The sequence below is a fragment of the Stegodyphus dumicola genome, chromosome 1 (assembly GCF_044657685.1).
Source record: "Stegodyphus dumicola isolate Sdum_Otavi_A_Nest chromosome 1, ASM4465768v1".
In the NCBI taxonomy this organism is placed as follows: domain Eukaryota; kingdom Metazoa; phylum Arthropoda; class Arachnida; order Araneae; family Eresidae; genus Stegodyphus; species Stegodyphus dumicola.
Genome location: NC_140768.1, coordinates 50,935,857 through 50,961,662, shown reverse-complemented (window position 1 = coordinate 50,961,662; position 25,806 = coordinate 50,935,857). Strand labels below are relative to the sequence as shown.

General features: G+C 33.3%; 1 long non-coding RNA gene across 1 annotated transcript in view; it reads right to left on the bottom strand.

Annotated features, from left to right (window-relative positions):
- LOC146999076 (uncharacterized) overlaps positions 1 to 25,806 on the bottom strand; it is a 201,910-nt gene that overhangs the window by 86,141 nt on the left and 89,963 nt on the right. Inside the window, exon 2 of the long non-coding RNA XR_015039401.1 lies at positions 21,084 to 21,208. This is a non-coding gene — a long non-coding RNA (uncharacterized LOC146999076). The remainder of the gene's footprint in view (positions 1 to 21,083; positions 21,209 to 25,806) is intronic.

Below are 25,806 nucleotides of genomic sequence, written 5' to 3'. Positions count from 1 at the left end.
TAATCATTATGTATGTATATCTTCTTTATGTATTGAATTGTAAACTTTATATGTAACTTGCTAAAATTACTTGCTAGGGTATTGAATTGTAATCTTATGTGTCACTTGCTAAAGTTTTGTTCATAAGTACTGTGTTCACACAGATGTAACCATTTTTAATATCTATGTTTTGTAACACTAATCAATGTGCCCTATGAGTGGATCTCGTGTGGCTCTAACATGAGTCAGCTTTAGATAAGGGTGGACGTGGCGCTAAACCAATTAACCATAATGGGTTAGTAAAGGGGTGGTGCCCACGTCCTCCGTCACTAAACTAAACTATATCTAGGTGAAGTTTTTAGGCTGAAATCCTGCTTCAAATTGAACATCATGGAGTACTTGTTACAGCATTAATGAATGTTTTCTTTTTGTTAAAACTTAATGAAAATGCATGCTGGGTAAATGATCTTCCCATATATTATCGAGTGTCGCCAGACTGTATAGTGGTTAGGGGTGCCTACTACGGTATCGAAGGGCCCGGTTTCGAATCCCGGAGAAGACATAGATGTTAGTTAATGTGTATAGTGTTGGTGCGGCATGGCGGCACTCTAAATATGCGGCGAGCTGAAAGCACTCTAGTGTGGATTGGTGGAAGGGGTGGGAGAGCTGCGGATTGGAACCCCAGACTGAGCTACCAGTGTTTAGCGACATTACCGCTAGGCTTCTTGATTATTGCCGCAAGGAATGATTCAGTTATTATTTGAACGGTAAATAAGTAATTACACGACAGCCGCAGCTGTGCACTTATGCCAATATGCCATAGTTGTACTGTACAGTACTGTACGGTACATTCCACTGAGATTCAAGAAGAAGTGCACTTTAGTCTATTAATAATAAAAGCATACTGGTATTAAAGTTTATAAATAAATTCATAAGTAAGTTTATAAATAATAATTCTGTATGTTTATATCTCTTATATGAAAAATAAATTTAATATACGTGGAAAAGTTTTAAAGTGCCTCTTTCCCTCGTCAACTAAAAGGAAGGAACAAAACGAACCAAAGATTACCATACTATCAACCAAAAAGAGAAAACTGGTTCAGTCTGTGAGCTGAGACTCAAAGGTTTCACAACAATAATTATTCTTACATATTTTTTCGTAAAGAAGAAACAGTTCAATAATTTCTATCTTCGTTTTTATTAAACAGAAATCCGATAGAATGGAGTCTTTCACTACAGAAAAAAACTTTGCTTAACTTCGTTGAGTTTATAAATTTTTTTCGAAGTTACGAAACGTGATAAATCACCTCTGCTGTCGCCGGGATTCTAATCATTGATATCCCAATTGCTAACTGGATGTAATAATCACTTTCACAACATGCTTGTGGGAATGTGAAAATTCATCATAACTTGTTAAGTGCCCTGTTAAGATTTCAGCTACTGACTTCCTAGAAAAGCATTCCACAAAGCTATGTACGAAATTCAGCGTCTTTTTTATGTCATACACATCAGTTTTCTAAGAACAGCAAAAATAAAATTTGTATATTTAGAGAATTCACGATTTTTAAAAAACTTTTTCTATCTGGTCATGAATTTTAGAAATTATAAAATTATTAGAAACTACGGAAAAGTTTTCTGCGTTTACTCTGAACACATTTCTTCAACTTTTGGAAGACATCAGCTACGAAAGCTAGTCTGGACAGTCTTTGTTCTTGTTTAATAAATCGATGTTAAATAAACGAATCTTGTTGTCAGAAAGAAAATGGAACTTGTTTCAGTCAGTTCATGCAAGGGAAAAGGCTATTTCCTTTGAAAGGCACTTTATCTTATTCGTAGATGGCTAATATACGTTTTACTGTACAGACATTAGGTTATTTTGATGCTGATGACATGAAAAATGTGCAATGCCCTCACCGGGACTCGAACCGGGACCTTTCGAATACGAGCCGAGTGTGCTAGCGTTACACTACGAAGGCATTCAGAAAGAAGGGAGAAAATACTTGATATATTTACCCTTTTAAAGGGGGGACTGGGGATTAGGGGACCCAATTGCCAAATCCTGGTGGTGAAGAATCATGAGCCACCCCCTGTTCCTGTTCGGGCACTCCTGTAGAGACATAGGTTATTTTGATGCTGGAGAGATGAAAAATGAGCAATGCTTCACCGGGACTCGAATTTGGACCTCTCGAATACACGCCGAGTGTGCTAACCGTTACACCAAGAAGGCATGTTGGAAGGAGGGAGAAAATACCTTATACTACTTTTCCTAGGAATGCAAATAATCTAGAATTCTCTGTATTTTATTTTGGGACATTAACTCTCTTTACTATTTCTGTTAGTACTATTTTCATATTATTTGAACAAGTTTTGAAACTAAAGCTAAATGAAGATTACAAGTATGAATTTTCGATTTAAGTTATTTTAATGGCTTTCGTGAAAAATAACACAAGTGTAAGTTGTGACTGATTTCCGAAGTAGCGAAGTATTGCAGAACTTACTTTCGTACATTTCACTGACGGTTTCGTAAATGAATAGAGCTAAGCTGCAAAGATTTGTCTTCGGTAAATTCAGAAACTGTTTGAAAATTCTCGTGTTCACGTTTGAATTCATCTTTGTATTTTAGAAGTTCGGATAATTTTTATTAAATGCTTATTCGTGCGACCATTACAAGAAACCTATATTTGAAGAGAAGGAGAAAAATAAAAAAATCAAAACATTTTCTACGCATATTCACAACTCCACATTCAAAATGCATAACTGACAAAAGTGAGTAACGCCAGTGGAATAATAAAATAAAAACATGAATTAATATTCATTACTGTTTGTCACTGAAGAGAAAATCTCTGTAGTTAGTTCAAAAACTGAAAAGCGTAATCTAACTGCATTAACTCGGAAATGAAAGAAGAGCCTCAGATGTTTCACTTCAGAACCATCCTTATTTTAAATTAAGACTATTTTTGTTATCTAATTCTAGAACTATTTTTGGTCTTCAGTAATCCCTGTTTCTTTTTTAAAACATGCAATACGTTTTCCTTCTTTTTCTTCCAAATGCAAAGTAAAGAAAAATGTTTATTATTTTGTAGAATCATTTAGAATTTTTCGTCCGAACGAAAAAGTGGTGGATAATGATTCTTCACCACCAGGATTTATAGTCTCCGCCAGGTCCATGGGAGGATGATGCTTCACCACCAGCTCTGGGTCTCCTGGTTCCCAGTCGCCCTTTAAAAAGGAGGAGTATATAAGATATTTTCTCCCTTCTTTCTTCATGCTTTCGTGGTATAACGGTAGCCCACTTGGCGCGTATTCTAAATGTCGAGGTTCGAGTCCTAGCGAGAGCATTACATTTTTTTCACGTCTTCAGTTTGAAAATAACCTAGCTAATATACAAACTCAAGAATATGCGTCGTGAGTGCTTCCAGTTACATCGCGAAAGCATGCGGAAAGGAAGAAGAAAATACCTTATTTTAGAAAGAAAAGAGAAAGCACCTTAGTTTTTCTTTGAGCCTTACACGCTCAAATATTTCGTGTGTTCTTGACTTGTAAGTCAAAGATGCTCTTGCCTCAGTTTCAGAACAATTGGTTATGAGCATTAGATATTCTAAATTTTACAAAACCTCTTACTTTTATTTTTTTCCCTTTAGTTTCCAGATTATCAGAATTATATCTGTTGACATATTCCAGTCACCTATTAAAGACACTAGATATAGGTTTAAAAAAACGGTACATACAAACATCAAGAAACAAACGGAAGTATTATGCTCCCTAGCACCTGCAGATGTGTAAACTTTCAACTGTTCTGTTTCAACAACCCCAGGCTGCGAATTATGTTTCATACCAAGTTTGTTTGCTTCAGCAGAGCACTAAGTTTTCAATTCAAAATTTTTTCCAGTACCTCCAATATTATATCTTTGTACATTCATCTTTTCCTGAGCATATATGATGATATGTTTTCATACAAAAGAGCTTATTAAATGATCGAAGCCCCACAAGGGCCTTTGTTGAAAAATTAACTATGTTAATTAAAAAATAGTTTAACTAAGAAACAATAATGAGCTTCATTCCAAAGCTAGCCACATAAGTACAATTTTGTTTAGATACATTATATATTTTAACTTTAATCTCTTGCATTATAAACCATTCAAAAAAGAAAGTTCCTTTTTCCCTAGTTTCTTACATTTGAGCCAGCTCGTAAAAGTAAATTTTTCCTTCCAGTTGTTTTCAATGTTATTATTTTATACAAGACTGACATTTCCTTTGTAACCATGTCTTCAAGGGGTCTCTTATTTTGTTAAAAACGGCTTCTTTACATTTTTGTTGGAAAACTTTTAAAGAAACAGTTTTAATAGAAAAGAATGCTCTGATATATAGCACTGCAAAGATTCTCTGCCTTCCACAATTAACACTCCTTTTTAGAAGTGAGAAAAAAATCTAAAATTTTCTGGAATTCGAATTTGAAAGGATTTCATCTCTGTAAAATCCTTAACATAAGCAAAGTAAAAAAAAATTAATATTAAAAGATTTTAATTACAGTAAACGTTGAGGCCGAATTTAATTAAAAAAATTTAAAAATACAAATGAAATTTAGTAAATGAAGTATGTAAGTGAACTCCAAAAGTCTTAAGGTTTATTTTCTCAAAATAATTTGGCAAATAATATTATTTGATTAAAAGTTAGAAGCTGTTTTGCATTTTAAAAAGATAACTTTAAATCTAAAAACATGTTGAGTAATTAGTTTTAAGATTTAACGCAGATAAGCACCACAGATGGAAATCTGAATATTTCAGTTGACTATTCGATTTATATGAGCAATGGAACATTTAATATATCATGACATGAGTGGGCAGAATCATCTGTGACATATTAATAATAGATTAGCTATGTCCAAAGTTCACTTCAAGAATTTTTTAGAAAGCTTAGTTCAGCGTTTACTAAAAAATACGGACTAGCTTGAATTAGATTTGAATATCTGAATTACAGCAAAACACATGGAGGCTATTTGCTTAATTAAGGGTTGCATCCTGAACGAGAAATCCAGAAGATTTTACTAGGCTGTTGTAGTTGTATTATTTTAATTTTCGAACAGTTATTTCTAATTTTGAAAAACCTTTTCCTTTAATTCTTGTTTTTCACCTACAACTCCCTGCCAGAATGAGGTTTCAGTATCGCATTTTATGTAAACCGGTATTTAATAGGAAGTTTAGTCCCTTCCGTAGGAAATCTCAGAAATTCTCAGTAGAGCGTGTTCTACCTTCGGGTCACGCTGCTACTTTAAGCCTATTTTATCACGTACAGCCGTAGTCTTACGTGCCTGTTAGTATTCGTCGATGAGGTTTAATTACTGGCCAACTCGCATAGTTATCTTTGTACAGCTTCAGATAAAGTTTAGTTAGTAATTAGTTTAGCTTATTCTTTTCTATCTTAAGTTAAAACACAAGTGGAGGCTTTCCTGAAAGGCCGAGACGAGTCGTCTATTAGAATTTTTTTTGAGTGAATAAAAAGATATTTTAACTTTCTTTGGATTTATATTTCATAGTTGTAAGAAGACCAGCGAATAGTCTTTCCTGTCACATACCTAAAGTTCTAGTACACAAGGACACTTAAATTAACTAAAACTTCATACAATATGCTGTAAAATTAGTGTAACGCTGGGAGATACCACAAGCACAAAATTTTTAATGAACTGAAATTATAATGACGACCTTTTTTTAAATTCCTACTATTAGCTCAAACTCTCCCTATATCTTGTTTAAATTTTCAAACGTCAATAAAATGCTTTTTATTCATCCACTCAAGTTCAAATAAATTTTTTGAAACTTGTAGTGGATGACACTTGATGTTAATACAGTTTTTTCACACTTTTTTCACCTTTCACAGTTTTTTGAAGTTAATTTATTGAGTCGGATATGTCGCCTTGAGTTGTGTGAAATCATTAAATGGAATATTAATTGAAGAACTGGACTGCTCGAAACTCACTGGAAAGGTTCCTTGCAATAATGAAGCATTACAAGAGATGGATAGAATGAGAAATTATTGACCACCATCAGCTTCATAAATTAGGAACGAAAAAATGTTAACAATCTTAATAAAAAGTAACTAAATAAAATTTTTCTTTGTTGACCTAAATAGGAATTGACTGAAACATTTTTTTCTTATATTACTTGTTAATCAATACTTCTGTTTTGGAAAACATTAAACCCAATCTTTTCAAAATTTTGAGTTAAAACTTTTAGTAGTTGAATGTATTAAAATGTTTGGCAGGTTAAGATGTGAAAGATTCGAATGAACGAAAACAGCGTGAAGATTTCCTTTCGAACTCGAATTTTTTCCAAGATTCGAGGGATTCAAGGACTCCTGGAAAACTGTTTTAACTTATCAAATGCCTAACCTTACAATCCGTCCTACTGCCTGGTAATATCCTTCCAAAAGCTTTCAAAGAAAATTGCCTCCATCGGTAATGCAAGTAAAACAGAACCAATTCCAAGTACATTTCACAATTCGAGACTTCATGTAATAACCAATTTACATGAACAGAAACAAATGAAAAATCTTCCAGGTTGTTCCATTGCAAACTACAGAAATGAATTCAAGATTTTTCGCATCAAATCATCAAAAAGATGATAAGTAAAACTTCAAAGTTCATACTTTACTATAAATAATATGAAGTTCATAAAAATGAATCGACAGGAAAGACTATATTAATTCAAAGAAAAAGATGATCTGAGTGAAAGGGGAATCGATGGAGCACTTACTTCTTTATGAGATCTTCGACGACAGCAGAAAATGAATAACGACATAAGCCAATATAGCTAATGTCGAGACATTATGACTCTTCATATTTACAGGAAGCTTCTGCAGAAATGGTATGGAACTGTGAGCATAAGCAATAAATTTTACGAAAAGAAGGAAAAAATTGAATATTTTAGATAAAATGCCATGAAAGAAAAAAAATTAATATTTTAGCAAATTTATTAATTTTTATGTGTAATTTTTATTTATGCAAATACTGTAGATCGTCAGATTTTTGAGGTAATGTGGATCAATATTACTTCAAATAAGTAAAGGTTTAGGGGGGAAAAAACTGAAGAACGCAGTTTTGGATTAAAAATCTGAGATGTGCAATATTTCGTAAATTTAAACGGTACAGTATTACGTTTATGCTTTAATGAATGTATTATTAGAGAAAAATAAACATGCTGATATAAAATTGTGTACGTATTTACATCTATCTGAACGTATCTTTTTTTGTGTTATAAGGTATTTCTCCCGCCTTCTTAGAATGACTTCGTGGTATAGTGGTCGGCACACTCGGCGCTTATTCCAAAGGTCCGTGGTTCGAGTCCCGGATAGGCCATTGCTCATTTTATTTCTCTTGCTTTCAAAAAATTCTCTAATATCTCTACAGTAGCGCCCGAACTAAAAAAAGTGGTGGATGATGATTCTCCACCACAAGGATTTGACGGTTGGGTCCCCTAATCCCCTGTCGCCATCTAAAAGTGGGAGTATATAAGGCATTTCTCTCGCCCTTTTAGCATGCCTTCGTGGTGTGAAGATTTGCTTTGTGTGAAGATTTGCTTTTGGTGTGAAGAGTCAGCACCTCGGTGCATATTCGAGAGGTCCAAGTATTCGAGAGGTTTGAGTTCCAGCGAGGGTATTACTTATTTTTCATGTCTCCTGCTTCGAAATAACCTAATTTCCCTACAGTGTGTATTGTTGTAAAGTTATATATCAGTTTTATTTATTCCTTCGTTTATTTGTTGAATTTTAGGCAGCAAATTTAGAGTGTGTATGTGTATGATTAAAATTGTGGCCACATATTTTGTGCGCATTTTCTCAAGAGAATTGCAGATTTTATTTCTAGATTTTGTGCTTCTGAATCCAACAGCTCTTAAACTACGAAAATAGTTTGAAGTAGAACCAAAGATATGGACAGAAATTCATCTGACGAACCTTCGCAGCAATGTGTGTCATGAAGTTTGCAACATTTGGTGACTTTTTGCTAGCTTAGCTACTTTCTGGAAACTTCGAGAGAACTCATTTTTATAATTCTAGAAGCGATTTTCCTCGAAGCTTCCAGAAGGCCTAGCAGTACTACATAAATACGGCTTCGACAGCCAGGATCAGTAAGTTTTAATCAATTATGAGCGATTTAGAAAGGAATGCGCTTCAAAGAGGGCTGAATTGCATTGCACAATGTAAGTGATATTTGTAATTAACTATAAATGTTGTGTATTAAGGAAGATTTGCCTAACATCTGCGTTGTCTATGAGTTATTTGCAGCTATTTATTTTGTTGTGTGTTATTAATTTCAGTAAATTGCCAATTTATTACGACTCGTGTGGAGTGAATATTTATGGAGCTATCTACTAAATCGTAGCTCGTAGTAACATACATTCGTATTTTGTGATACATCTTTTATCATAAAATTAAAGACTGCAATGATTTAAAGAGTAGAAACGTAATGTTGTAGTTACCAATCGATGTGAATAACTTTTATAGTAGAGATTATAAGGTATTTCGGAGCTGGAAACATGAAAATTTAAATGTGCTTTCGATGAGATTCGGATCGCTAATCTTTTGACTTGTTAGGTAAAAACACAAATCCTCAACATCATGACAGAACGCACGAAGAATATAATAATTCCTTACAATATCACATTGAAAGTGAAAATAAAAGGGCAGATAAGGAAGATATTTACTTTGTTTATAAAAGTTAGTGATTTAAAATTGCTAAAAATTACACGTTTAGAAAGTGTCGATTCGTCAATTTCGATATTCAGAAGTCGTCTTAACATCAAATATCCACAAGTTACGTGGTCAGTATATATAGGTGTTGTTTCAATGGCATTTACATAACTTGTGAGGTAAGTCTTGTATTGATCCTTTGTGTACTCTGAACAGAAAGTAAGGGATTCATGAAAAAAATAGCGTATTACATTTACAAGCTCCTTTTCTATAATATGAAGTCTATTATCCGAACCTGGGTTAAGAAGGTTTGGATGATCCAAGGCATGTTTAACATATATTGTAATTTATATGCACCCATTTATGCTTATTTGTTTGCATTTCGAATTTTATATATCGTTGCGTGCGTACGAGTTCGTAATAGATTGAATGCACAAATCCGATAAAAAATGAACAAAATTTATTCTTATCACAAAAAATATAATCAAACGCTGGAGTATTCCTCAAAGGTATTCGTACAATATCACAGTATCACGCAATCATCATCTAATCAGTAGCTATATTTTAAGCTACTAAAACGTTAAATAGAACGCAATCCAAAGTACAGAGAAAACTAATCCGATCAAAATTTACAGAAGCTAAGTAAACAACAGCTCATTAAAACAACTGAGCTGAGATGTTCTCTCGCTGGCTTTTATAGCTTTTTAAATCGGCCGCATGAGAGAGTTCTAGCAAATTCTGGAAAGCAAAAAGCGCAGAATTACGGTTTTAGTTAACATTGTAGTCAATTACATTTATTAAAATTAATTATTAATTACGGAGACAAACTTTTTTTAAATGTTAAATGTAAATTTTTACTTTTCCGGCGTAGCTTTCTCTTAAAATTCGTCACGCGCTGCATTGCACGGAGAAATAAAGCAATTTTAGTCAGAATTCTACTTTTTAGTCAGAATTCTACTAAAAATAGCCAACTAAATACAAAATCCGTAACAATATTATTATATTGGCGTGTGTTTGTTGTGTGTTTATTTTTATTTGCTTATTGATTTATTAGTACAATTAATCTCAGGTGTGAATTAATATTCAATGCTCATTCTAACGGATATCTTGTTAGTTATCACCCGTAACAACTATTTAAACTGCAGAGAAGTAAAATCCAAATTAAAAATTTATTAAGCCTTTTTTATTGTTTCCAGCTTAAAATACAACAGGAATTAAAACTGTGGGATTAAAAGTATTCTAAAGATGAGATTGTTTTCCTGTAGACAAAGTTCAGATTTTATAAGTTCTAATTCGGTGCTAAACACTTGATCTATCCGCACTATAGCTAACTTTTAATTCACTTAACAGTAGTTACTGTCTATTTTATAGCCTTCGAAGGATTCTGAGTGAAATCAGGAGAGCAATGCCGCTCCAGTAAGACGCAGTTTAAATTAAGAATTACTTTTAAACTATACGACAGGCCATTAAATTGGCATAACTTTTTGGTATGAGCGAAATTAGTAACATACAACAAGATGGTTTAGCTTAGCGTTTAACTCAATGTAACTGCTAATAAAAATAAAATAAAAGGGCAGATAAGGAAGATATTTGAAAAATTGAAAGAATTGAAAAATTGCCATACTTTTGGAGAAAAAAGAAAAATTGCCATACTTTTGGAGTAATTTAATGTTTATTTCTCAGTCTTTAATCTATGACCTTTTTAAAGTATATATTTAATTCCTGAATAATTAAGTAAAACTTGCAGGTGCAAATAAATTCAGACTAGAATTTGGAAGCTGCTAAAAGAGAGCAGGAGATACGGGTTAAAGTCATCTACCGGACATTGGAAAAGAATTTTGTTGCGAAGTTGGCAACATTTCGGGATCACATCAATTTGATGACTTTATACATTTTTTTAGAAAATATATTCTAGAATTCTGGTAGTTTTGTCCTTCAGCTTTGGTGTTATAAGGTATTTCTCCTCTCTTCTTAGTAAATTCGTGGTTTAGTGGTCAGCACGCTCGACGCGAATTCAAGAGATCCGTGGTTCGAGTCCTGGCGAAATAAGTTAAAAGTTAAAAATAAGTTAAAAGGAATTTTAACTTATTTTGGAGTGGATAATGTATGCTATTTTTGTACGTCTGTAAAAAGTGTAACCTCATTGAATGAAATTTGATGAAATGAAAAATGAAAATTTCATCTTCATATGGCTTGCATATTTAAGTAGATTTTGATGAGCCCATGACAGATAAAGGTAGAGTTCATTTTTGTGTGTTGACGAATAAAAATTTTGTATTCCATTCTTACGCTTCATAGTATGCAGAAAAATACAGGGGAACAAAAAATCCGTAAAGATATATATATATATATATATATATATATATATATATAAAAAAAAAAAAAAAAAAAAAAAAATTATAAAAATTAAGAGTCGGGTTTTCAAGCAACCGGAAACTGTAAGGACTAAAATGAAGAATTTATTTCAAATTTCCATGGACAGAAGACACTGTGCCAAACTGTTTGTACCGATTTTAGTCAGAAAAATAGTACAAATGATCAGATGATACAGAAACGATTTATTCAGGATACTGAATAGATTCTCCTATGGAAGAATACACCGAATGATTAATCACCTTTTATCTGTCATATACGAATGTTCTGCACTCAAACAATTTTTAGGGTCTATCTTTGTTGTGATAGCTAGCTGACGCTGTTCTGTGTCCTCAGTAGTGAAAATCTGCACTAAATATTTCCAATGCCCTCAAAATTATTCCCTTTGTGATTCATTTCTAAGCAAATCGTACTCTAATTTCGCCATTTGTTTGGTTTTCATAGATGTCCAAAATATTTATGAATTGCTCACGTAACCAGTTAATAAAATTTAGAACTTTACATATATTATTGCCACAATAATAATAATAATAAAAGAATAAGAACGAAAACGTCAAAAATAAATGTGCAAATTCTTCGCCTCCAGAAAAAGATGGATGGGCTTTTCACAACAAAGAAAAATTCCTCAAACAATTCTTCGCTTTCACGTTTTTCTGTAATATGACTACACCTAAATTCCTTGAAGGAAAACAGGATCATCATATACGACCAAAACGTATTTTCTTTTTTAGGTAGCGACACGTCGCTGCCTAACTAACTAGCTTTCCATTCTGACACGTTGCTATTTCTACGAGATTAGATGGCGCCGCTGTCGTATTCTCAGCGTTGTTGTATTAGGTTCCAAAAATTCGTCGCGTTTCTTGTCAGCCTTAATATACCTGTAAAAGACTGTTTCTGATAAAAGGGAGGGAGGAAGAAAAAACGTTTTTAGAGCACTTAGTCTCACTAAGAAATTTTTTTCACTTTTTTCCCTTTCAATTTTTTAATTTAAAATCCACTCGAGTAAATATTTCTAAGACCGCTCAAACATTGGGCCTTTTTTAGAGAGCTGAATTTGATTTGGGAGGAATTTATTTTAAAAGGAGTAAACTGATACTTTTTATTTCCTTCTACGAAGTAAAGGAAGTATTGTAATCGCGACAAATTTCGGCTATCGTATTTCAACGAAAATATCCATTTCGACCGCTCTAAAAAACATTTGAACGATAATTTTGCGTGTCATCTGTACATACGGACAGAACAAACTACTTTCAGTTCTAAAAAGGATTGTAAAATAGGTTTAAAATAGTTTAAAAAGAGAATTTTTCTTGACATCTGTACGTATGTACTATGTATATATCTAGCGTAAATCAAGACCGAGTAGACGTAGAACGTAGAAATTTTGAACATAATACTACTATAACATGTATATAAATATATTCCCATTCTATTTGACTCTGTGAACTTAGTTCTTTTTGTTCTTATATGTTACATTTTTTCTTTTAAAAGTAATTGAATTATGTAGTTTTTATGTTCCGGTTAAAGTTTTTATGCCTTTAGTTAATCTGCATGCAATTGTTATAGAATTATTAACAATTTAAATATGGCGAACGAATCGCCATTTGTTTACATTTGAAACTCAGTAAAATAGTGAATTAAGTGAGTTTCTGCCGAGTTTCTTTAATATAATAACCAACTGTATTTTGTCACTTATATTTTAACGCACAGAAGCTATATTTAATTTTGTTTTATCGATTACTAATGATCGTGAGTAACAATTTTTCAGAAATAATGTTTAAGAGAAAAACTAAGTTAATGGGCTAAAATTCCTTCTAAGAGCAAAATTTGGAACTAAACTCATGTAACAAGAATGGATTAGAATTTGGAAAATTCTGAAAATGAACATTCTAAGAACTGAATCATTTTTTCCAAAAAATACTGATCGAAAATTAAATTTAGAAATTAGAGTGCGTATAGTATCAACTGCAGAGATGCACTTCCACTGAAAGTTGGCAGTTGTGTAAAGATTTAGCTATTGTGGAACACCAAGTTCAGTCAGAAGATATAAATATACTTCTGTAACAATAGTATGGAAGAGCTGTGAAGAAGTAGGAAAAAAATTGTGCAATATGGTACATTCTTTTTAGACATAATTTGTGCCATTTCTCTAGTTTTGCATAATTTTCAGATCCCCATTCTCTAGCATTGCATAAGCTTCCCAGAATTATGTAAATCTGCTTCATCAATAAAACAAATGCTGCTCAGGAAACTTTTATCTTTAAATAATCTGTAAGGTTGCTATTTATTTTTCATTAACCAGTTATTTCCATATCTTGGATCTTCCTTTCTGTTTCCTCCCCAGAATGAATATTACACTGAATTTTTAAACTGAGGTTGTTAGATTCTAAGACAGAGCGTTTTCTGTGTCTCGAGGCCATGACACTAGGTTTCGCTAGCTTAGATTGTGTTATTTGGCTTTGCATTATAGCTGCCGGCAGTTACGTTGTTACGCTGGTGAGAAGTTAGAGCCAACTTCGCGTTAAAGCAATTGTGTAGCCTTTGGCTATTAGATATATTTTCAGTTTGAAATTTGAATTTACTATTACTCTAAGTTTTATCGCCACACTTGGTTGGCTGATTTGTAAGCATGCGTCGTGCATTTATGTTCCAGTTCTGACTTGATAAGAGTGTTTGTTTTAAAACATCTTTGAGATTTTTTAGTTTTATTAATACGAGCAATAATTCGCTTCATATCTGTTAGGAGTTTAGATTTAGTTTATGCTTCTGAAGGAAGCCAAACATTATAAATCTTTTCAGTACGATTATCATTCAGTTCCTTGTAATTTATTACAGTTCGCTCTCAAAGGTGTTAGCATATAATGCCAAGTATTTGTGCAGAATTTTCTGTAAAGTCAAATGTATAATAATTTGCAAGTCATATAGATGAATGTTCTAGGCCTTTGTTTAAATGATCATATACGATCTGTGGTTTCTCTTGATATCCTTGTTTTCTTACTTTTATTTTTATTCATACTTATTATGCCACTAGCTAATAGAGTTATATGATGATGGAAGATTTTCGTACGCGCTTTCTTGAGTTTCATAGATTTGTACACCAATTACCGATTTTAGTTGAGAGAAACATGAGGCACATTACATCTTTCCTTGTGAAGTAATCATTTCATCCCCTATCAAAGAAACGCTTCTGAGTTTACTCAGAATATCTGAAATATGAAGAGGTATATATTTAATATGAGTAATAACTTTGATAGTTGTCTAACTTATTCATAAGAATAGCTTATATCATAAGCCACTACATGCTGCCAATGTTTTGGCAAAATAAAAATGCTACGGGGATAGAATTCTTCGTCTTTAGAAACAAAGAAGATCTAAATGAGTTTTAGGCAGCAGTTATTTAATGTGGAACATTTCAGTTCAAGTAGTCGTGAGTTTCAAGTTTATGTCATTGCCTAAAGGTGATTTTCAGTAATTTGCAGTAACGTATCTGAATGAAAAAAAATGTCATAAAAGTGAATACAAATGCTAAAATCTATTATTTGTATTATATCACCAGGCTATGGTGCAGAGCTTAAATTAACCATCTCTTTTAACAATAATTTTAACAGTGCAGTTAAATACCACTAAGGGTAGATTATAAATGAAGACGCGCATAGATTTTCATTAGACCTAGAACGTGAATAGTGAATAGAACGAACAGTTACTTAAATTTCTGAGTGTTGTGTAGAAATGAACAGGCGTCTAGAATACAAGGCCAACTATCGCTAAAAGAAAGGTATTAATGTAAAAAGGGAAGTTAAAATATACAATTAACATATGAGGTAGAGGTTGCATCGCCGAATGCAAACAGGCAACCAAAATTAGCATAAAACGCAATCCTGCAGTCATAGCACAACGCCTTACAAACGGGGCATACCGGACCTGTGCGTCAGTTCGCAAGCAACGAAAAGCGGAAAGTATGAGCCGAAGACACCATTGCATTGAAGGGCTGTCGGAATGTTGAAAGCTGGTGCAAGACAATCAGCTGTTGCGAGATACCTGAATGTGTATCTAGTGTCATCAGTACGCTGTGGAATCGTGGGATTAAAGGGATAGTGATAAAGACGTGAGTCTTGACGCCGGAGGATTACCAGAATGGCAGACGATTACTTTCTGTTCTCATGTGCACGACGCCATAGATCACTAACAGCACGACACCTGGCGTCGCATCTCTCTACTGCTGCAGGACGGCCCATATTCCGCCAAACTTTGTCAAGTCGGCTGCATGAAAGTGGACTGTAAGCTGATGACCTGCGGTTTGTGTTCTTTCGTCCCCATCGCATTTAAGAGTGCTGTTGCATTGAGTCCGTGAACATCGTAACTGGACACCAAGGCAGTGGGGCCAGATATTCTTTACGGATGAGTCTCGATTTAACATCCAGAACGGTTTCTGAAATGGTATAAATCAGGCACACGCTATCGGGCGCCAAGCATCGTCGAAAGAGACCATAACAAAGGAGGAGGATTATTTGTATCGGCTGAGATAGCAACAAATAGCCGGACTGATCTCTACGTGATTCTTGGTTATTCCGTCACAGCCGGCACTCTTCACGAGCTCTCATTTCTGTAGTTCGGAGCTCCAAGCTACAAGAATGGGTACTACTGCCACAACAAGCGACCAGCGACACTATTGCCAGCTTACCGTGCCGTTGTCAAGCATGAAATTTTAGCTAGAAGGTATCATACCCGTTATAAACGTGATTTTTCATTGCATATTCTTGCTACCCGTTTGATATTTCGCGATATGATGGTGGTAATACATGTGTTTCTGTAAGTCTTTGCTTTATGGTTTTCTATGTGGTCTAGTAATGCTGTAAGATTTCCAAACCTTGGATGTTACCGCAATGTGGCTGGAACTTTGAGAACTGCTAAGCGAATAATCGCTTTAGTTCAAAATGATAGTAGCGTAAACTTGCGAAGGGTTGAATACCCTTTATTATTCCAAATAAAGTTTAACAGATGACTCCTTTCTTGAAGATTACAATAAAGCTTCCACTCGGGCTTGAACTCAGGAAACTAAGAAATAAAATTTGAGTAATCTAACTAAAAAGATGTAACCAAGCTATCAAAATACTAACAAAGTTGGCCCCTTAGCGCTAAGGCTATTACGATCGGCCTAAAGTACGGCCGATCGTAATAATGGCTTGTGAGAGATTATCGCCGAAAGGCTAAAACGCGCTGATCAGAATCTCAGGCTCTCCAACGAAGTCAGTAGAACTTCACAGTTAAATACTTCTTCTCCTCATTTGCATTCAACCGCGACTCTAAAAATACGTTCTAATCGGAAGTTGTAAGCTGAAATTAAGAAAAGACAGGAAAGTAACTTGAAGCGACGTTAAAATTAACGTCGCGTCAAAATTAACTGTTAGATAAATTAAGATAAACTTTACAATGCCATACCAATCTCCTGGATCAATTTCACATACATCTATTAAACAGCTTTGGTTTTGTTCCGTGTTTTGCCTTTGTTGCTTATTTTTTTGAGCAGGAGTGTACGATGTAAGACAACGAAAGAAATAGATGAAACAACAAGCTATCTTGAAGTATAAAGTAGTAAATTTCGCACTTAATAAGACATTCCCAGATTTTTTACATTATATTCATATTACCACATTTATGTTTTTTCTCCAAACTGTGCATTTCTAAAAATTTAGTAAAATCATTAAAGTTATTAAAGTTATAAAATCATTAAAGTGGCTTTTAAAGAAATGCAGTGATTTTCTTCTCTTAGGAAAATTTACGATGAAAAGAAATTCGCTATAGCATAAGATAGTCTATCAATTAAGTAAGTGTAAGAAATGTCTGCAGTCACACACTTATTTACAACACATTACCTATTGTTTCCACTAATTTCCTAAGTGATTTTGAAATTGATGATATGATGGTGTCAGCGAAACTGTTTTCTTAGATCGCCTGACGCTGCGTGTTGCAAAATTAACCAGCAGTTTGAAAAAAAAAAAAAAAAAAAAAAAAAAAAAAAGTCAATAGTTAGAAAAAATGCTAAATTAGAATAAGTTTTAAATTTTCATGTAGTAATTAAGTCTTTTAGAGCTTCTTTGTTTTCCTATTGATAATATAGTCTAGTTAGAAAAATTATCTCTACTGTTTTTCTGAAGGGATTCTGCATAAATGTATGCATAGGTGAGTGAACGAATCAATAAGCAGGCAAAAACTCTAAAAAGAAGAAAATAATATAAGAAAAATTTTATTTTTCATCGGCTTACTACAAAGAAATTCATTTCTTTGAAAAAGTACCTAATACGCTATTGGATGTGGGCGTGCAGATAATATAACCAATAAAACGAATTCAATCATCTTTTCATTAGAGTCTGCCCCACCTATGAGCATGGTCCAGCGAGGCGAATTTAATCTTTTCTTGATCATCTCATCTCAGTTTTTATTATTAAAAGAACTTGTCGCTGGGCGCTTATCTCTGGGATCAAAGGAAAAAATATTGTTCGCTGTATAAATAATATTACTGTTAATATTACCTCCATAAGAAGTGCTCAAGATGCTTTTGGAAATTATTTAATCAACTTTCATTAGGAAAACTCGAGCTCAAGATATATTGAACTAAAAATTTCAATCAATGGTTTTAGCAACAAAAGGAGGATTCATTACTTTTATCACGTAAAAAATTGATGCTTTTTAATACTTACGACGTTGTTGAAAGAATGCTATTTGATGCTTCCGAGACCATTTCAATTTTTCTTTCTAGTTTTGTATGTAAAATGTCTTGGGAATTTAGAAGTAGATCAAATATGAATTTAAGATATAAAGGATGATGGAAAGGTTTTCATGTCTCATTTTATGAGTTCATTAAGAAAGCAATGTCTTCAAAATTTTGTGCATGCACCTTGATACCTCGGTACTAAATTTGTATACATGCAGTCAACGAGAACGTTGATGCATTGTTCTCTTAAAACAAAAATCATAAATCTGATTGTTGGATACTGTAAAGCCATTGAAAGGATTGAAACCATTTAAAATTTGGTAAGAGAAACAATCTTCGGTTGCTGTAGCTTCTTACAGATCAAAAAGGTTTACTCCTGAAGAAAAAGGTCTTATGCATGACCGTCACTGAAATCGATAGAATATAATTCAAAACCTACGCCAAACAAAGGTTGCTTTTTTTCCTAACTTTACGTTCTACATTGGCGTATTTCGCTTCTATTGAAGGATTAAAAGCAGTTCTAGTTTTCCAATGCAATGTGCAATTAAGTGAAACAAACATATTTCTATAAAAGCATCATTTTTTTGTAAAATGTATTACAACGTGCAGTTTCGTGCTGTTAAAATCTAGAAGCTCTTTTAATGGGTGACCTTGATTTAACAATCCAGATCTCTTAATCCTCGAAACAATGTTATTACTAATCGGAAAATAACATGAGTAGAGTTGTATTGAATTTTTCTACGCTGTAGACAACATATTTCTATCAGAAGGGTATCATGAACCTTATTCACAAACAGAGAGCAAGCACTAACAGCCTTAACACTGGCCAGAGGTGCCTTACAGCCCTTAAGAGGATAGTTCTGATGAACTTTATCTTAACCATAAACCAATTGCTTTTGAAATCGTCCCCATATCTCATAGATATTTGTAGCAACTTAAAGTCCAATATCCATAAGAAATTGGATGTCATCTCCTTAGACGGTCTAGTAATTAACCGAAAGTTGATTGCTAGTCCGACTCTAGGGTGCGGGTTCAACTCTGCCAAAGGCTTGGGTGTTTGTGTGTACCCTTCATCCTGTCTTATCTGTACAATATCGGTCATTTTCTGTGGTGCATCTGAGCAACGCTTTTGGTGATGAGAATGTTAAAAGGCTGAGTGGTTAGGCCGTTATTCCCGATAAATGCTTAAGAAGCAAGTGTCCGGCAGTTTGAGGGATGCATTGGGCATCATTGTTAATTGTAAGTGATCTCCAGTAAAGTTTTATCGTTGTGCCTTAAAGATCCATCTGTTGTTCAGTGAATGAAATAGGTACGAGTAATAGTACTTATTATATAGTGGGTCTGCGAATAAAGGTTTGAAAACATGTATTGAAAATAACGATGTCGCTGATTTTGATTTGACTTGAAAAGTACTATCGCGTTACATATGCCGGTAGGTAATATACATTCATATACGGACATGGACAAGTGCGGGTTGTATGCAGCATGCACTACAAGGAATATATATTCAAGCAATAAAACTAATTTTGCAGAAGAGTTGCTAGAAGATGTACAAAACGCATTTTTAACAGTGATTTCTCAGATTTTCTTGGGAAATCACTGATGTCAAAATAACATATAGTTAGGTAAATGTGCTTTAAGAAACGCAATTCTGTAAAGTACAGAAGTTCTTTTCTCATTTGTAGACATACATATAATTTTCACAATATGTTCAGCGGCATTCGAGAAATAAGTTTTTTATTTCATATGATGGTATTGTGCCAGCTGAATTTCACGTAAATAGCATTTTGTAATTCGTAAATAGCTCTATTAGGAAAAAATGTTAAATTTAAAGCAATATAAGAAGAGAAGTGTCTAGCTTCAACTGTTCTCAGAATGCTCTTTTCAATATAGTCTGTTTTTGCTCTAGCTATGTATTTAAGTATATGTGGATAGGTATGCTTAGTAGGAGTGTAAGCTTCATGCTGTAAGAATTAGAGTTTAAATGAAATTAGCTCTTGATAGATGAAAAGTTTTGTACTTTTCGGACATTGAGCATAGATTTGTCATTTTATTTGCAAAATTATATTGATATTATAAGTATATTCAATATACTTATGTTATCAAAATTTCTAAATAAACTTCGCGAAATGGATTAAAAATATTTCACTATTATGCAATTTGTTAAATATGTTTTTCTGCCTGTTCTTAAATAGCTGATATGTTTTTAAACACTCCTTAGTCTGTTAAGTTAGATTAAGTTGTAGAGTCCTTAGGCTATTTTGAAGGTGGAGACGAGAAAAATGTCCCGTTCCCTCACCGGGACTCGAACCCAGGACCTCTCGAATACGAGTCGAGTATACTTTTAATTACATTCCGAAGGCATGTGGAAAGGCGGGAGAAATACCTTATATACTTCCCATTTAAAGAGCGACTGGGGATTAGGGGACACAGTCTCTAAATCCTGATGGTAGAGAATCATCATCCACCATCTTGTTTTAGTTTGGGCGCCACTGTAGAGACATCAGGCATTATTGAAAGCAGGAGAGATGAAAAATGAGCAATGCCCTTGCGGAAACTCGAACCACGGACTTTTCGAATACGCGCCGTGCGTGCTGACCACTGCATGAAGGCGGAAGAAATACCTTATAAAATAAATCAATATAATTCGAGGTTGATATTTTCCCCCCTTAAATGCTATTTAGTGATATTCTTTTCCAATTTATTATTGTCTTACATTTTTGATATTGTTACATATGTTATGCCGAAAGAATTTTCCACAAGTAATATATACATTTTCGAAGTCAGAAACTGTTTTATAAATATTCTCATAAAATTTCATTACTTTAGAAGCGCAAATGGATGAAGTTCGATCACATTCCAGCTTTCCAATTAAAATATAAAATTAAAATGTTCATAATATAACTGAATGACAAATTTTAGGAGAAAAATTTTTCCTTCACAAAAAGCTTTTAATTTTTAGAAATCTTTTCAATGGAATGATTCCTAACTCACTCTATTAAGTTTTAAATGAATGCTTAAAATAAATTTCTTTCCCTTCCAGTACTTTCCCAGAAATATCTACTTCATGTACACATCCGAACCTAAGAATTCCCCCTCCTTTGCATTTGATATTAAGTGGGTGGTTTGTACTGATCAAATGACACCAGCTCTTTCTCTTGGCTATTAGCACATCTATCAGCAACTAGCATACTAATTCAAGCTATAAATATTAAAACTGTAAATATTTTTAAATGCTATTTTGCTTTAAACATATTGGCCAAGTTCGTATTAATTTATAAGGAATTTAAAAATATAGAATTGCTTACTATTAGTTCTATAAACAAAACAGTATAGTGACCTGTAGTTGCACAGTATCTTCATATTTCCAACTTCATCTCTAGTAAATGTCATACAGATTATCAATTTTTTGATTTGACCATCCTCCATGCGAAGCATATATTCCAGCAAGTTCACATTCTATAGCTGGAAATGGTAAAAGCAAATACTCTGCAGGCAGAACATATATGTTGAATAATAATAGAATAGAATAGTAGAATAATAATATACAAATAGTATAAAAATTTATTAAAGTACAAATACTTTTTTTAATTAATGCAAATAATTTCACGAATTGGGTATGTGCGATTACTGAAGACTACCAGTGTGTTTAAAACCCGAATTCTAGAAGATTCTGTATAAAATCTCCGTTTTAGAAAGAAAATAATATACTGATCAATAGTTTCTATGATAATCTGGACAGAAATACTCATCCCTTAATTTCTTGATAACAGAAAAGTTTTTCCATACTAATATTTTATTTTTATTTACGTTCACATGCAAAGATTTAGCTCTTCAATATGTGTACGGCCCCTGAATATGATTCCCGACTTTCATCCGAATATCTCGGTCAATTTTGTTTTCAAACGGGAATCAAAAATTTTGCATTTTACTTTTTTTTTTAATGAATAAAATTTTTTACGAAGTCTAAGCGTATGGAATGTATAAAAGGTTAGATTCCCTAATTTTAAAATTATGGATTAAAACTATTAAAACTAATTAAATTTTAAAATGCCAAAACATAAATCTTCGCGTCATTTCAAAAATGTTTTTAACTGGAAATACAAGTATACGACTGACGGTTGCGAAAATAGAGGCTCGGAAAGAGTTTTTGTGTACACGGTGCTTATATGTAGGCACCTTTTAGGCAAATCATTAAAAGACCTGTAGAGATATTAGGTTATTTTGAAGCAGGAGACATGAAAAATGAGCAGTGATCTTATCGGGAATAGAACCCTGCACCTTTCGAATACGCTCCGAGTGTGCTACCGTGATACCACGAAGGCTTACTGGAGGGAGGGAGAAAATATCTCACACACTCCCCGTTTTAAACGTCGACTGGTGTTTAGGGGATCCAATCTCCAAATCTTGGTGGTGACGAATTATCGTTCCCCACGCTTTTTTTTTAGTTAGGACGCCGATGCAGTGTCATTAAGTTTTTTTGAAGCAGGAGACATGGAAAATGTGAAATGCCCTCGCTGGGACTCGAAACTTGAACCTCTGGACTACGCGCCGAGTGTGCTACCATTACACACCACGAAGGCATGCTGGAAGGAGGGAGAAAATATAAGCCGTTCTGATGTTTGAGTTAGTACAATATACGTTATAATACTAATCGCTAGTTATTGCAATTCTGGTAACGGAGATTAATCTTAATACAAAAAATCCTCCATAATCTCTAATATTGAGGATTTTCCAGACGGAATCAATCCTGGATGAAGTTAAATTCGACTTCTGTTATCTTCTCCTACATACGGAATTATTCTAATCTGCTTTGTCAAAGCCAAAATATTCTGCTAAATCTTTCTTACTATTGAAGGGGAATTATTACGGCTAGTTCAAGCAATTTAACTAGTTTAACAAGCAGGCAGTTCAGGGCATAAAGAACCGTCTTTATTTTAAGATAAGTTGAGAAATCTAAGTATTTTCAGTATTTTCATTAAGGAATCATTTGAAAAAGGGGATTTATTAATTATTGGGTTGAAACATAAGTAATGGCCGTTTATGTTGTGTGTAAAATTACGCGGTAAAAATAAAATGTATTGGCATAATGTTTTGTGTTATTCGAAAGAGATGCTTTCCCTCTACAAGATGGCGTATTTGATTTTTTTTTCTTTAAGCTAATTTTTATTATTTTTCAGATCATTGAAATGAAAAGTCAAGTCGACAAAAATAAGCATTTTTGACACCTTCTTCTTTTTGCGTTTAATCGAGGCATCCGAGAGCTGCCCGATGTTGCAGAAGCTGCCCGAGAGATTTGTGAAGCGTATGGAGAAGGTGCAATGACTGAACGAACTGCAAGAAATTGATTTGCCAAATTCAAAAATGGGAATTTCGACCTCGAAGACGCTGATCATTCCGGATGATCAAATGAGTTTGATGAAGAGCGTTTGTATCAATTTCTGCACGAAGACGCGCGTCAAACCACTCGAAAATTAGCCGAATGAATGGGTTGTAGCCAAACGACTATTATTCTACATCGTGGGGCTGTGGGGAAGAACCAAAAACTCGGATATTATTGACTAATTTATTGTTTTGTTACAATAAAAATTTTTTAAATTGATAAAAAGGTCATTACTTATGTTTCAACCCAATAGAAGAAGTACCAAATAAAATTATCAAGAGTCCTCTCCAGTTTAGAGTCAGAAGCAAGACAGAATTTTTCGCAGAATCATCTAAATTTAGTCTACACTAAAAAATCATCTAAAACTAAAAAACTAAATTCTAATTTTTGATGAAATTTCACCTGGGGAACCTAATGTGGCCTGAATGCTTTAAGTTATTAAGGTTCTAATCCTTATAACGCATTAGACGAATATTTAGAGTCATTTCCCCCTTATAATGAAGCTAATCCACGTATCAAACTTGAAATTTTGTAAGATAAAAAATGTTACAGAAAAGCATGCAACTTAGTTTGAAGTTTATTCTTTTCTCAGCGAATGCTCAAGACACTGGATAATTAGGGTTGACATTTTAAAACAGAAGGATTTACTTAGAATTATGTTTCATGTTTAAACAGAGCTTGTAAAAAAAGGGAAAATACCGAAATAAAAATTTATTAGTGAGGTTTTTAAAATATAAAACAATGGATTTTATGTTTCATATATGTGGCAGCAGTACGGTAAACTGTGTACAGATGATAGAAGTTCCTTTTTCACAGTTTTTAATGTTATACTCTGCTGCAGTCTGACATTTTAAAGAAATTATTAACAGAAAGTATTGGTGCTCTCTTATATATTTTTAACAAAAATAAGCAAGTGCATTTCAATGAATTGAAAATTTCATTTTTTACTTCTTTGTACGAAGTAAAAAGAAAGTATTGTAATCGCGAAAAGTTTCAGGCAGCTTATTTCAACGAAAATATTCATTTTTACCGCTATCGAATGCAATTTAACGATGTTTTTGCATGATATCTGTACGTAAAGACAGAATAAAACACTCTTTTCCTTCAAAAAAATTATAAAACTGCTTTAAAATTAATTCTGAAGAGAATTTTTCGTGGCGTCTGTACGAACGTATGTACGTACGTGAGTGCGTACATACGTATCTCGCATAACTCAAAAACGAGTAGCCTCAGAACGTTGAAATTTTGTTTATAAAACTGCTATAACATGTAGACGTGCACCTCGTACTTTGGTTGCAATTGGCCCCACCAAACGTATATAAATATATTTATATATATATCCACTCTATTACCCGGCTCAGTGATCTCAGTTTCTTTACTCTATATGTTTGTAAATTGTACATTTTTTGCTTTAAAAATGATTACTTATGTTATTTTTATCTTCCGGTTAAGGATTTTATGCCTTTAGTAAATCTGTGTGCAATATTTTTAGAATTATCAGCAATTTTAAAGTTGTTTAATTGCCGTTAAGCCTGTTTTAAATGGCGGCCATTGATGTTTACATTTGAAACAGGAGACTAATGGATTTGTTGCCAATCTAGAGAAACTTAGCTTCGCAACAACAAAGATAACGCACTCATTTATTATTGCCAATTATATCATGCTTAATTTTTTCTGGAATTTTTTCGAGGAAATAAGCGTTTGGGATTTACTTCGTAATTTTTAATATAGATATTTTGAGTTTTTATGTATTTTTGCCTTCTCGCGAAGTGAGAAATACTCAATCGTCTGTTTCCTTTTTGTTTTGTTTGCTTAATTTCTTTTATACATAGTTCTAGCTTTATTATAGTATTTGAATAGAACATGTGGCAACGATTAGATAATTCTTTAAATGATATACATTTTGTGCATTTTGAGTTATAACATGAATGAAATATAATACTGTTAAGTAAATCTAGCGCCAGACTGTCGCTATGGTAAACGAAGTGAATTTTAAAGAATGCATTTATTCTATTGTGGTTTATGCGCTGTCGGCGAAGTAGGTTTTATTGAATCTAATAAGTTTAAATAAAATGCAAGAAAAATGCGTATAATTTAATATTCCGTACAAGGAATTCATGTGGTGTACACATTAGATTTTTTTAAAAAGAGATCATGTTGTTTCATATTGATGATCTTTTTTTTAAAAAAAAAAATGATGACGTCATAATACTGGTAATCCCACTGATGGTCTCTTTTTTTTTTAATATCTCTCGATCAAAGGATATTTTTGGCCGAGCAAAAATTTAGACTTGTATATATTTTTATATATTGAAATGTGTTTACTGCCGCTAATTATTAATTTATTCTTTCTCTGAGTTTGGTGAAAAAAAGAGTTCTACAAATTTGTAGACCTTTTTTTTATATACTAAAATGCATATACCAATTTTATCTCAATATAGAGCCAGTATATACATTTTGGGACTTACTCATTTTATTACATAAACGTACTCGAAGTATGAGTGCAGGTTCAGAGCGTTTTAACTTTTTTGACTTAAGGAACATCTTAACGCAATTTTTCCGTATTTTTGAAATCGTTATATTACCGCAAATCAGCAATTTCTGTCATCAAAAACTCCATTAAAACTGCCTATCCTGCTATTTGTCAACCTCGTGCTAATAAGTGTTGTCGTTGCACGAG